Below are 13986 nucleotides of genomic sequence, written 5' to 3' on the forward strand. Positions count from 1 at the left end.
TGATACTGTGGACCTCTTCATTCTTTTAGATAGACTTCAAAATTTGATTGGCATCTCTGGTACTGTTTTTAACTGGTTTAAATCTTACCTCACTGATAGACAGTTTTATGTTACGACACTTTTTAACATTTACATGCTACCACTTGGCAACGTCATCAGGAGTCATGACATTAACTTCCATAGTTATGCTGATGACACACAGTTGTACACTGCCGTGTCTCCTGATGATTCAGGGCCAGTTGATGCCCTTTTTAACTGTATTTTAGATATCAAGTCATGGATGTCAGTAAACTTCCTTCAGCTCAACCAGGACAAAACTGAGGTCTTAATTATTGGTCCTGAAGCTCAGAGAGAAACTGATTTTAAAACTCAGGACATTATCACTGACACCCTGTAAACAAGCAAAAACCTTGGAGTTCTCTTTTTTTTCAGATCTTACCTTTCAACCCCATATCAGAAATACTACTACAACAGCATTTTACCATCTGAAGAACATTGCCAGAGCCCAGACGTTTCTCTCTCAAGCCAATGAGAGGTTAATTCATGCTTTTACTACTAGTAGAATTGATTACTGCAATATTCTACTTTCTGGTCGCCCTAAGAAAATTATATCTCATTTGCAATTGCTACAAAACTTAGCAGCATGTGTGCTGACGAGGACCAGAAGTAGAGCTCATACTACATCAATTTTGAGGTCTCTGCATTGGCTCCCAGTGTGTTTCAGAATCGATTTTAAGATTCTTTTATTCGTTTTTAAAACTCCTAACGGTCTTAGTCCCAGTTATTCATCAGATTTGCTTTTATCTCATGAGCCCTCTCGTACCTTCAGTTCCTCTAGCAGTGGCCTGTTAATAGTCCCTAAAGTCAAGAACAAAGACCTATGGCGAGGCATCTTTTCATTACTGCGCTCCACATTTGTGGAGCAGCCTGCCTGCAGACCTGAGGGCAGCAGAGGGGATGATATCTTTTAAAAGCAAACTCAAGACCTACCTTTTTAGTTTGGCTTTCAACTGAACTTATTCATTTATTGATTATTTATTTTACTTTCTTCATCATTTAATTATTTTTTAAAAATATTTATTCATTTTACTTTCTGATTTTACCTACAATTCTACAATTTTATCCAAAGCGACGTACAACACAAGCAAGAATTTAGACTTTAGAAAAAACCCTTAGTAAGTGCAAAAAGTGCTTCAGGTGTGATTGGTCACAGGTATTGCCGTCTAGTGGCAGAAGAAGTGCCGCACAGCCCCCCCACCCCCTTTTTTTTTTTGGAAACCAAAGTAATAACCAGTAGCGATCTCAGCATCTGAGATTCAGCAATCTCAGTATCACTACTTACGATGACAGTCAACATACATCATCAAGTGCTGGGTTTGGACCTTCTGACTTACTCTACCCCAAAGGGCAAAGAGGAGAAGAGTCAGGTTAAGTGCCTAGGTGTTCTCGGAACAATTGAGTTTTCAATTGTCTCTTAAAAGTACCCTTAATCTTCCTCTTTTTTTACAGTTTGCATATTTTAACAATTACTCATCTACTTATTTATTTATTTTTATCACTATTATTATGTCATTTATTCATCATTTTATCCGCTTCCTTATTTATTTACTTTTTCATCTTTTATCTATAGGTCTTATCCTACCTCTGGTGTTTCCTCACTTATGGTAGCATTTCGCATTTCCTCAGTTCCCGGTTTTGATGAGTACAATTTTTTGTGTTTTTATTTACATGCTTTTGCATGTGTGTGCGTGTGTGTGTTTTGGGAGGTGGGGGTAGGTTTTGGTTATATTGTAAGTAACACTTTTTGTTACAGTTCACCTGTATGAAAAGTGCTATACAAATAAAGTCTGACTGATTGATTGATTGACAGATTTAATCAACATCATAATTTCAATAACATAAGAGTTGTTTAAAGCCTCTGGGAACTCAAATCATCAAAAACTTTCTTAATATATAATTTAGGGTCTTAAGTGCATAATAAAAAGCATCAGAAATGATCAGACATTAGCCTCAATCCAAATCTGAAATCTTGTCATTTTAGTTTTTTCACAGTTTCCTGAAGCTGGGTTGATTTGGGTGTGGTTATCCCCAGTCAGCTGTCAGTTGATGGATTTCAGTTTGTTAAATTAGAACAAACTGAAATCCATCAATGCAGCACTGTATGTTACATAACCAGATGTGTCTATGTCATTCTGGCATGTATTTGACAGTGTTTGTGTGTGTGTTACTGGCTTTTACCAACGTTACACAGATCAACGAGACCAGTGAGTATGTTGCAAATGGGAAAAAATATTGAGGATAAATTAACAATATGGCATTAGTGTTTGCTAACCCTACAATGCCATAATTTATCATTGTATTCATAGTTTTGATAACAAATGGCTGCATCTCAGCTTATGTCACATGGGCTCTGTTATGCTAACTGTATTTCATTAACATTCACTCTGAGTGCTGGAGTGCACTCTGGCACAAACTGGACCGTTGGTAAATTTAGAGCACTATTGGAATGTGCCATTCAGTTAATCAGAGCACCACACTCTGGGGGCAGCAGAACGCCAAACTGATTGAACGTGTGATGAACTTAACAGTTGGTTACTTCATGGAGAAACAGAACGCTCTGTGGCTTTGAACAACAGCTCTCTCATTTTAGTGTAGTGTCAGATTAGATTTAGGAACGAAGCCAGAGTCAGAGGGCTGGAACAGATAGAGCTGTACCACGCCGACTCTGCTTTGCTCCATGGCTGTTGTCATGGAGATGAGAGAGAGTCGATAAAGGTGGAATCCACGGAGGTGTCAATCAAAACATGATCTGCCACGCCCACACAGTCTGGAGAAATGCTGTTATCTTTAAAATGAGCTGTTTTCAACCCAGTTTTCTCATAGCTGGAAACAATAATTTTCACTCAGATCTTTGTAGATACACAATGAGACACTCAACTTTGATATAATATGTGCAATCTTACTATTTCAAGTCATGTTTCCAGAGGCTTTAATGGAACACTACAGAAACAAAATATACAAAAATACTGTGAACCAATTTAAAGTAGTAAGAGAACATAATATGACCTGTCTGAAATAAGGCTACAGTGAACTGGAAACTTTACCTCACTAGAGGCGCCCCAGAGTCAGCCTGATCAGATGCCCGAACAATGTTGAACGACCTCTCAACAAAAAGGAGCAGTGGCTCTACTTCAAGCCTCCTCTGGATGTCTAAGGTCCTCACACTGTCTGTAAGGGTGAACCTAGCCACTCTCCAGAGGAAACTCATTTCAGCTACTTGTATCCACAGTCTCAATCTTTTGTCACTACCCAAAACTCATATCATGTCCTTGTGTCCTGATGACAAAACCAAAGTTGAGCATCGATCTCTGGCATTGGGTGTTCTAGTACCAGATATACTTATGAACCTCCCTATGCTCAACATGGTTTTTGATATGGCAAATCCAGGTCTAGCACAGAACTCCAATAACATTACACCACACAAGTTCAGATCAGGTGGGCTCCCAATCAGCCCCAAACAGGTAACTCCATTGTAGCTCACATGGGCATTGAAGTCCCCCAGAATTATAGAGTCCCTGATTGGGACCCTTTCCAGAACACTCCCTGAGAGTCCAAGAAGGCCAGGTACTCCGAATTGCTGTTTGGTGCCTAAGCTCAAACAACAGTCAGGCTTCCTCTCAGATTCTTGCAGTGGCATGGAAGTGACCCTCTCAATCCTAAAAGTGAACTCAAACAAACCAGGTCTCATCAAGGGCAACTCCGAGAGAGTCAAGAGCCTAGCAACTCTCCAGGAATTTGTTTCCATAAACAGTGCAATACGCAGAGTTGAGCCCGTCTATATCTGTGGTACTGCTCCACCTCTCACACCAGCTCCGGTTTCTTCCCAGGTGATGTTTCATGAAAGCAAGCCTGCGATACCTAGGATCAGCACACCCTGTTACCTGCCCCTGCTGGCACCTGACCCTCAAAATCCATTGTTACCGTTTCATCAAGATTTCTTGTCCCCAACTTGTAATAACTTATATATGCTGCATTACTGTTGATTTGACTGAAATAAACCAATGTAAAGTAATGCCTCAAAAAAATTTCACTTAAAAATACATTGACTATCTGCTTTAGATATATTATTATGCTGCCTCAAGCTCTTGTATTAATTTACACTCAAACTCAGCATGATAGCAAGACTTGCTCTCGATTGGAATTTGCTTTACAGAATAAAAGAACCATGTGACATGACTTAGCACAACTTTATGTTCCTGCGTGCTCTTTGCTGTTTTCCAAAAGGAAATTAATGGTGCTAAACTGTCAATTTACAAATCTGATCTTCAATAAAAAGTGTTAATGGTCCACAGTGTTGTTTCCACATGAAGGTGTATGCCCCCAAGACAGAAGAAACCTGTCCTTGTAAACACAGAGGCAGAGTCACAAACCAACACACACAGACACACACACATACAGGCATTGTTTACTGTACACACACACACACACACACACACACACACACACACACACACACACACACACACACACATAGAGCCATAGAGCCAGGACAGAATATGCATGCACATACAGTATATACACACTCATTCACGCACTCACGCACGCACTCACGCGCGCACTCACGCACACACACAATTATACAAACAGGTTTGCTGTTGATGGTGCAGGTAAAGCTGTGCTTTCACAAGCAGTTTGAACTTTGTGAGAGACTAGCAAACATCCCTGTGTGTAGGGTAAGCAGATTTTCTGCCTTCTTGCGCAAAAACTACAATAAGGGAGAGTGGGATGGAGGGGGGAGGGAAGGAGGTATTGAGAGAGGGAGGAGGGAAGGGATGGCAATAGGAAAAAAGGGAGGGATACAGAGAATGACAATGTGTTTTAGTGCTTACTTTCAACAAAATGGTGGTAGACAAGGAAAGGTCAGAAAATATATGGGGAAGGTGAGATCTCTTCCCTCAACCTGCCTCACTGTCATAACAATTGCAGCAGCACAAAGCATATGCTAAATGACACTCACAGGTAGGACTAAATCCTGTGTCATTATACATGCATCTAGGGCTGAAACTATTCCTTGAGAAACTTGAGTAACTTGATTACTGCAAATCATTAATGCAAGTTTTCTACATCGAAGCCTCGTTTAATCCATATACCTCATGGATGTTTGAAGAGACTTGGATACAGCAGTGGAGGCAGGATCCCGTCTTTTCTTGTGAAAAGTTGCTCAGTGGTGTATGGAGCCAAAAAACTGCTGCTTCTAAAATTACCTGGATGATCGGCACTGGTTTCACATCATTGGGTCCATAGAGCAGGCACACTAGAGACTTCAGCCGGTGGAGTTGACTACCTCTGCTTTAGCGCTACGCTAACTTGAATGGGGATAAAATGATTTAATCGTGCAGCTCCTCTTCACTTCCCAATGTTATCGGAGTGAATGGATTAAATGCTGTGAAATGAGTTATTTTGTGGTGGTTGTGTCGCTTAAGAAAATGTATCCATTAATTTACAGACATCTCTTTCCCAATGCAAGTCTATGAGGGAAACAGTCTTTTTTGGGCGCATTGGCATTAAATGATGAACATGGCTTTTGTAATTAGCATGGCCACTAAGAAAATTGGCCCAGCAATTAAAGCCTGCCACTCACTTCCTGGGGGTCTGATATAACTATGTACAGCACACTGTACAAGAGCAAGACACCTTAAAATCATACATTTATGCTCAAATTAGAGGACATGATTTGACAGCGTGGACTCCAAAATGACAGAAGAGAGAGAAAATAGCGAGGGGTGAAAGGAAAAGAGAAGGCAGGAAGTAGAGAGGAGAGAAAATAATATTAAGTGTCCAAGGTTTGGGATAATTTCAAGCTGAAACAAACAAAAACTGTACAGTACATCTATTGTAAAACCAAACAACAGCACACCGTCAATACTTCAACATATCAAGACAAAGCATCCACTCTGCGCATCAAGTCTCCAACTGGACCCTCAACATTAATGTTAGTACTGATATTAACCGTCTTCTGGGCTGCCAGCGCCCGGAGTTCCCCGTTCATGTGCCGGCAACAATTTCCCAGATGATGTGAAACCTGGGGACCACACAGCATGGAGCGAAGAAAAATACTATTCATCTGGACAAACTGGCCACCCTGCAGTGACACAAAGCTGCTTGAAAATCTGCAGAGTTTCCTTTTTAAGAATATACGATATATCAATATGGTGGCTAGTTAGGTTTCACTAACTGACTGCAGCACTTTTCTTTTTTTTTTGTTTCTTCTCCTGAGCAAAGCGGAGCTAACTAAGGGACACAACCACAGAAAACAAAAGGCTGCAGTCAGTTAATTAAGCCGTAGCTTTATCCATGCTATTATTATGATACACATACACACGCACACAAGCACACACACACACACACACACACACACACACACACACACACACGCACACAAACACACACACACACACACTCACACCTACAGTAAAATGTTATTTTTCTAAAAAGAAAAGCAATTAGTTGCTCATTTAAAAGACCTGTCTTTTTCTCTTTTGTATATTTACTATTGATCTTTTATAAAACAAAAGTGGTTCTTATCCAATGAATCAATTAATTGATAGTTTAATTGGTAGAATACTCGATTATTAAAATAACCAATAGCAGACAGTTTTGACCTGATGCAGCTCAACCTGCATCAGGTCAAAACTGTCATAGCTCCTCTCCAGCTCCATCTGCTGAACACAGGCACAAGCTATGGAAAGCCAGAAATGTACTTAAATGGGAATAATTTCTGCTATGGACTCCGTACCCTGCACAGTTTGGTAACTTTAGAAGAGGACTGTACGAGGCAGTTTGGATACCTGTTCCTTTTTTCTGTTTAAAAATAGTCTCAAAGTTGTGTATTTCTGAAATATTTTTCCACAGAAGTTGGAGGAGTTCAAATGTAAAGGGGGATATTTTAGGAGACCGACATGTCTGGATTTCTATACAAACTGTGAATCTTTATCAAATGACCGCAAGCTATTGTTTTACATAGCTATAGAAAGGATGAGCAGATTCAGAACACTCTGTCAGACTCTCATGGCAAGTTTAATAAGATTTGGGGTCCTTTCATAGAACATGTCAGGAGGGAGAGACCACAATCTGTAAATTGATTGTCCTTTTTTTTTGTATTCACACCCTGGAAATTGCTATCCTAGCTTGCATGGGGCCTACCTTGATCCCCTTTGGTACTGGTCTCTTGGACTTCATTTGTGATGCTCTGTAATTGTGTCAATGATCTGACATGTACATTTGCTTATCTTTAGTTTCACTGAGTGCTGGCAGTCTGTCTGTCTTTTTTTTGTTTGTTTTTTTTGTTTTGTTTTTGTGTTTTTTGTTTCTTTTTGTTTCTTTTTGTTTTTTGGTATTCTGTCATATTACCTTTTGTAATTTTGTTTTATTGAAAACTGTATAAATAAAATTTATAAAGCCATAGAAAGGATTATCCTAGTGTAACAGGCATTGTGTACTATTTTCCATATTTTAAGCAACAACAACAAGTAACAACCATTTTATTGAAAAACTTATTGTAAGATCAATCGAGAGTGAAGATGATGGTTAGTTGAAACAAACAAAAAAACAAAAACCAAAAACAAAACATATTTAACTTTAGAGTAGGCTTGGGCTGAATTTAATATATCATACTTTTATACCGTCCTGAAGTTTCAACTGGATATGCGGTATATGATGATATAAATGTGCCCCCCGCCCCACTCCTTTTCAGATTACTAAATAAACAATAGAAACCCACAAAATGCTAAGAAAAGTCCACTACTCCATCACCATCTCTAGTCTGGTCAAAATAAATCCTTAATTCACCACGTTAGATGTGTTGTTGTTGGTCGCCTTCTGTTTACAGTCATGTAACTTCTCCCTCCACCACTAGGGTATGCTGTGTCTTTTAGCTCAGCTGCCTGTCACCACTAGAGACTGGGGACTGAGCTCTGGTGGTGCGTGCTGTGCACTACATACAATGAATTTAATAGAAAGAGAAGCACCTGAATTTATGAACGTATTGAAAAACATACCTTCAGGATTTCTAAATATCCTGAAATACTCTAATACAGTGATACCGCCCAAGCCTACAATTAATTAAAGTGTCTGCATTTAAAAACAAAACTTCAACATAATAACTCTCACCGTAGCTCCATGTGTGAAAGAGTTTCTGTGCCTCTATCCAAGAATTTGACTTCAGTGTTAATTATGGAGCTGCTTGTCTTATTTAATGCTGGATTCAAGAACACAAGATACTTCATGAGACATGTCCACCTCACTTTCATCCATTCACATGTGCTGTCATGGTCCACTAAAACCAAACAGGACATTTATAAGTTTTGTGGCACTGATTGTGTGTTATTGTTCACAGATGCTTATGAAATATGCTGGGAAGACAGCCACTAGGGAGGAGCTACTCAGGGTGCAGCCATCCACCCATCTACCAATACTGCATTAAATATCTATACCATAATACAAAGTTACACAGAGTAAGGCCAGACACCATACAGGCACTAACTTGAACCAAGCGCATTGAAATATGCAGAGCACAAGACAAAAATAGCATCTTCAACCACATTTAACACACTCTTTCTCTCTCTCACACACACACAGACACAAACACACACACACACACACACCAGGCAAATGGATTTTGCCTGTGCAAAGAGCAGCACAGACTGACATGAAGCATGTGAGACTGACGCTCAGTGCCGCCAAATTGAAGCTCTATGTCTAAAATGAATTATCTTTGGCTGGCTGGGGCTGCCTCAATGCTCTGTGCGTGCGTGTATGTGTGTGTGTGTGTGTGTGTGTGTGTGTGTATCAACCCCTAAACTTTTAATGTGTGGGTGTGTATGAATGTGTCCCGGAATGAGTGTGACAGCGCATCTTCCTGGTAAGGGTGTGTGTGTTTATTTGTGCAATTGGACGAGATGTTGGGAAGCCTGAGATATAATAATCTAAGACTGTGAAACAACAGACGGGAGGGAAGCTAAAACAGATGCGCGCGCGCGCACACACACACACACACACACACACACACACACACACACACAGTCAGTATGGTTTTAGATCAAAAAGATCAGTTCCTATGGCACCAATGGAACTAATAGAAGACACTAATGGATCTAATAGAAAACATCACAAGAAGCATAGACAATAAGAAGTATGCAATTGGAATATTTATTTATTAATTTATTTACTGATATTTATAAAGAAAGTGATAATATTGATCATGATACTTCAAGAAAATGGAAAGATACGGTATACGAGGTGTTAGGTTGGCTAAAAAGTTATATGGGAAACAGACAACAGTTTGTACAGATGGGTGACTTTAAGTCAAACTGTCTAAATATTACTTGTGGGGTCCCACAGGGTTCAGTTTTGGGACCAAAATAGTTTATTTTTATCAATGACATCTGCAAGTTATCTGAAATTTGTTATTTTTGTGGATGACACTAATAAATTTTGTGAAGGGGAAGATTTACAGCAGCTTTTGAAATGGTATCTGCTGAACTGACTAAAATATGGTTTGATAAGAATAAACTGTCTGTAAACTTGAATAAAACAAATCTTATGTTGTTTGGAAATCGTAAGATCGATACCACAAGTCCAAGTGATGACTGACAATGTTATGATTGAAAAAGTACATGAGAATAAATTTCTGGATGTCATACTTGACGAAAAAATATGCTGGAAACCCCATACTAAATATTCATGTTCAAAGTTAGCAAAGAGCATTGGAGTTTGGGGCAAAACACAACATATTCTTAACTACAAAGCATTATGTATTCTGTGTTGTACACTTGTATTGCTGTATTTAAATTATTGTGTGGAGATATGGGGCAACACCTACAGAAGCAGCCAATATGCCCACCACAAAAGAAAGCCATTAGGATTATTTATAATGTAGGATACTATGAGCACACGAATGCACTGTTTTTATGATCTTATGCCTATAAATTTATAGACTTGATCGAATTAAGCACTGCAATAATAATGTTTAAGCAAGAAACAACTCACTTCTAGGTAACATTCAAAGACTGTTCCGGGGCTGAGGGGGTGGGGGTATTTCTATAGAGGAAAATTAAATTTAAAACAACCACCTGTGCGCACGACTCTTAAAAGTATTTGCATGTCGGTGTGTGGGGTGATTCTGTGGAATAGTGTGGATGATGGAATCAAACAAAGTAAAAATCTGGAACAATTTAAAATGAGATACAGAAGCGTGATTCTAGAAAGATATAGAAAACAGAAAGGAAGAAATATGTGAAAAAAGGTTAGTGGAACTGGGCTGTATGAAATTTTGTTTCGTAATGGACTGATGGAGGTATCGATCATATTATTGCATGTATTTTCTTCTACTTTTTAAATAATTTCTTGTTTCCTGGGTCATTTCTTCACAAGTTGCTCCATGCCTTCTTTTTGTGATTTTAAAAGAAATCAAGCCAATTTGCTTATAGGTTACGAAGGGTTAAGTCATAGGGTGACACTGAGCAGCAAAAAAATATGTGCATATTTTATTATCTGTAGAACCAAACGATTAGTCAAACTACACAAGCAGTTTGTGTGTGGTTGCTGTGAGTGTGTGTGTGTGTGTGTGAATGAACAGGAGAAATACTGCTACTGGGGGAGAGAAGAGGGAGGTAGGGAGTGTGAAATAAAGACCAGGGAAAAAGGGGAAAATTTGGAGAGAGGGATCTTCACGCAACCATCAATCCCCTTTTGGGGGTGTAAGTTTATTTGGCTTCTTTTTAATGAAATACACAACACACAGAAAGGCGATGGGCTGGGGGAGGGAGAGAAACAGAGGAAGGCGGAAGGAGAAAACAGCATGGGAGGAGAGAAGGGGAGGGAAAAGCAGGTGGAGAAACTACCTGGGAGTAATGCTGCACTCGTGATGTCTGACGGCTGGAGTTTCAGAGTCAGGTAGTATAGTAATATACTCGCCTGGCATGATTTATAGTTCAAAGTTTGCTTGCTCGCTCCAGCTAATAGATGCATATACTAAAATGTGCAACTACTAAAAGTAAATCACAGCTACTAGGAACAAAATAACCAAATTTAGATATTTTTTACCATTAATTATTGACACTGTTTCCATGCTTTCTGCCTTTTCTGCTGCCCTGACACGTCACACAAATGTCACAACTTGGCAACTCGGGGATCATCAAAATTTCCAAATTTCTTACTCTTTCTAATTACGACTTTGGAGAGCCGTTCATGTACTCGTAACAAGTGAATACAATATTTTTGAGGAGCACCTGAATGCAGCAGAAAGGGGATGAAGAAGGAGGCAGGGAGAGAGGAGAGGGCAGAGAGGTCAGGTAATAAAAGAGAAGGAGAAGATACACAGAGGGAAGAAACAAGGGAGAGATCAGGGTTAAAATGCCTTTGCATCTACAAGTCTTCAAATATGTACATAAACTGCACACAGTATTGCATCAGCATCACACAGAAACAGATTCTCATCCCAAAACCACACATCTCTCGAAAGAGACAGAAAGAAGAGACATCAGCCGAGTGCTCCTATCGAGACGGGTTTTCTGTGTGTGTGTGTGTGTGTGGACCCAGAGTCTGCCTCGGTGCTCTAATGAGAGACTAGAGCTCTCTCTGTCTACAATCAGCCCTCCATCACTCCTGCTCTCCTGTTTGTCTTCAGAACTACCGTAAAACAACTAATAGCTATGGCAAATATTTGCTTAAATCACTGAACTCAACAGACCTATATCTGGGACAGGTGTCTATATGGGATGGACTTTTTATTCATTTCTCAACAAACTGTTGCTCAGCAAAGATGGGTAATACAATCAAATTGTTTCATTAAATCTCTGTTTTGCAACTTTGTTTACTCTGTCCGTGCTTTCTTTGGTGCTGATGATTTTAGTCAAATTAACTGAAAAATTGAATTGTAGAGAATAATACCAAGCTACCCGTGTGTGTAGCATGTCCATATTGGCAAATGTTTAAACATTTATATTTGTATGTCCGATCTAAGCAGGGAACTAAGCTTCAGCAGGCAGCCAACGACCCAGTCTTATACAAGCACTTCTATGAAAATGGACTGCACAGCAACCAGATCGGGCCTCTAATTGAGACAGGTCTTGATTTGTCAAAATGTGTAGCCACACTGGAATACTAAAAGGCACAGGGTGTCTAATTGGGACAAGGCTTATATTTGAAGTTTTTTTTGGAGAAGTATATGCAGGTAACTTTTACTTTCTGTCTCCATGTCGCTCTTTTTCCATATGAGCATCATGTGATATTTTTCATCCTGTGATCAGGTTCCATCTTGTTCTACCATCCACCTTCTCTGCCCCAACACAGCCTCTCCTCCCCATGTTCTCGTACACTTCTCTTTTTCCAGAGCAGCCCACTTCTCTCTGCCATCATACCCGACTAACATATGACTCACAATTCCTTCTTGCCATTTCGCACATTTCTTCACTCTGTTTTATGACTTAATCATCCATTTCTCTCTCCCTTTAACTCCTTTCCTGTCTCTATCTCTTCATCACAGTCATGTCAAGTTTTCAAACCTTATTTAACAGGGTCAGATCAGGGTTATCTTATTTATCCCATGTTCAACATTTCTTTTGTCAGCTGAAACCTAGCCAGCCAGCATCCCTTACCTTATATCAGCTAGTTTTTATCATGTGTTGAAGTGTTTGTAGCTTTTGAATGACCATGGTGGAAGGCAGGGTCCCATTATAGAGAGAGGTAAGGTCCAGTGAATGATTTCACACAGCTCCTCATAGAAGGCATTTGTGAGAAAATGCTAGTATACTTACCGGAACGCTTAAGCTCCTTTTTCACTGCACAAAAAACCCACTGACGGTCCACAAACATCTGGTATTTAATGTAATGGGAAATGTTAGAATCAACATTCACACCTGTGTCAAATGAGTCCTCTGTGGTCACAGGTATTTATTGGCTACTGCTCCAACTTGATTCGATGGAAATATAACCCCCCGGTGAACACGCTACTCCTAGCCCCTTTCACAGCAAGATACAATGACAGGCTGCCACAAGATATCATCTGTATCTGCCCAAGCAGCGCTCAAACATGGTTAGTTTGCACCAAGTATGAGAGAAGGATACATAACAATGAAACAAAGAAAATAAATAAAAAAGAAGTAAGAAGTAACCTCCATAACATTTTCACTGGCCTCCATGCTGCTTTCAGCTGTTTTATTGCCTGTTTTCTGGCCAGCTGTGATGTCAAATGAGACATAGCAGAAGAAAAACACACACACAAACACATATGCACGTGCACACAAGCACACGCACACAGAAAGGCATACTTTCTGCCGTATACACGGCTCTGGTCTACTGGCAAAGGGAAAGCAGTCTATTATCTACTTTTAGTAGGTTTTCCTGTGTGTAACAAGCCCATGTACATGCACTTATTTTGGTGTTGAAAGGGTATAAGACTGTTGTTGATGTTCACACCAAACAGAGGACAGTCACAGTAAATAATATGATTTGCAAGCCACTCAAAACAAGTAGAACCAGATTCAGTTAAGTGGTCCACCTTATGTGGTGTTGGAAATCAACATATAATCTGGCATCGCTTTTTTATAGCAAATTTACTATTCTGCCTGTCTGACCTGTTTGTTTGGTGTATACAGGCTGCTTGACACACACAACTCGCTACTCCATCCCAAACCCTCACTCGTTTTATTCTCTTTTTTCCCGTCCTACCTCTGCCACTCTCTTTTTTTCTCCTTCCTCAGTATCAGGTACAAGACTGTTGGATTAGGCTCCTTTAAGAGCGGATTAGCTGTGTCGGAGCCGTTTGAGGTAAATTGCTCCAAGGAGTCAATCTACCCCCTCCACCACCACCACCTCCTTTCTCCTCTGTAAAACAGAGTCAAAATTCTCAACCTAATCCTCAAAGAGCCTAACCATACCCTGTATTGCACCCCCTCTGTCTGCCTTCTCTGTTTCACCCCCCCTCCC

General features: G+C 39.9%; 2 protein-coding genes across 2 annotated transcripts in view; one reads left to right on the plus strand and one right to left on the minus strand.

Moving 5' to 3' along the window:
• LOC148189860 (uncharacterized) overlaps window positions 1–4610 on the plus strand; it is a 60985-nt gene extending 56375 nt beyond the window's left edge. The window contains exon 3 of the transcript XR_015776164.1: window positions 3888–4610. The gene's annotated coding sequence lies outside the window, so the exon portion shown is untranslated. The remainder of the gene's footprint in view (window positions 1–3887) is intronic.
• maml3 (mastermind-like transcriptional coactivator 3) overlaps window positions 1–13986 on the minus strand; it is a 155142-nt gene that overhangs the window by 45586 nt on the left and 95570 nt on the right. The window lies entirely within an intron of this gene.

The sequence above is a fragment of the Plectropomus leopardus genome, chromosome 3 (genome assembly GCF_026936395.1).
Source record: "Plectropomus leopardus strain MGB_pleo_1.0 chromosome 3, ASM2693639v1, whole genome shotgun sequence".
Taxonomy (NCBI): domain Eukaryota; kingdom Metazoa; phylum Chordata; class Actinopteri; order Perciformes; family Serranidae; genus Plectropomus; species Plectropomus leopardus.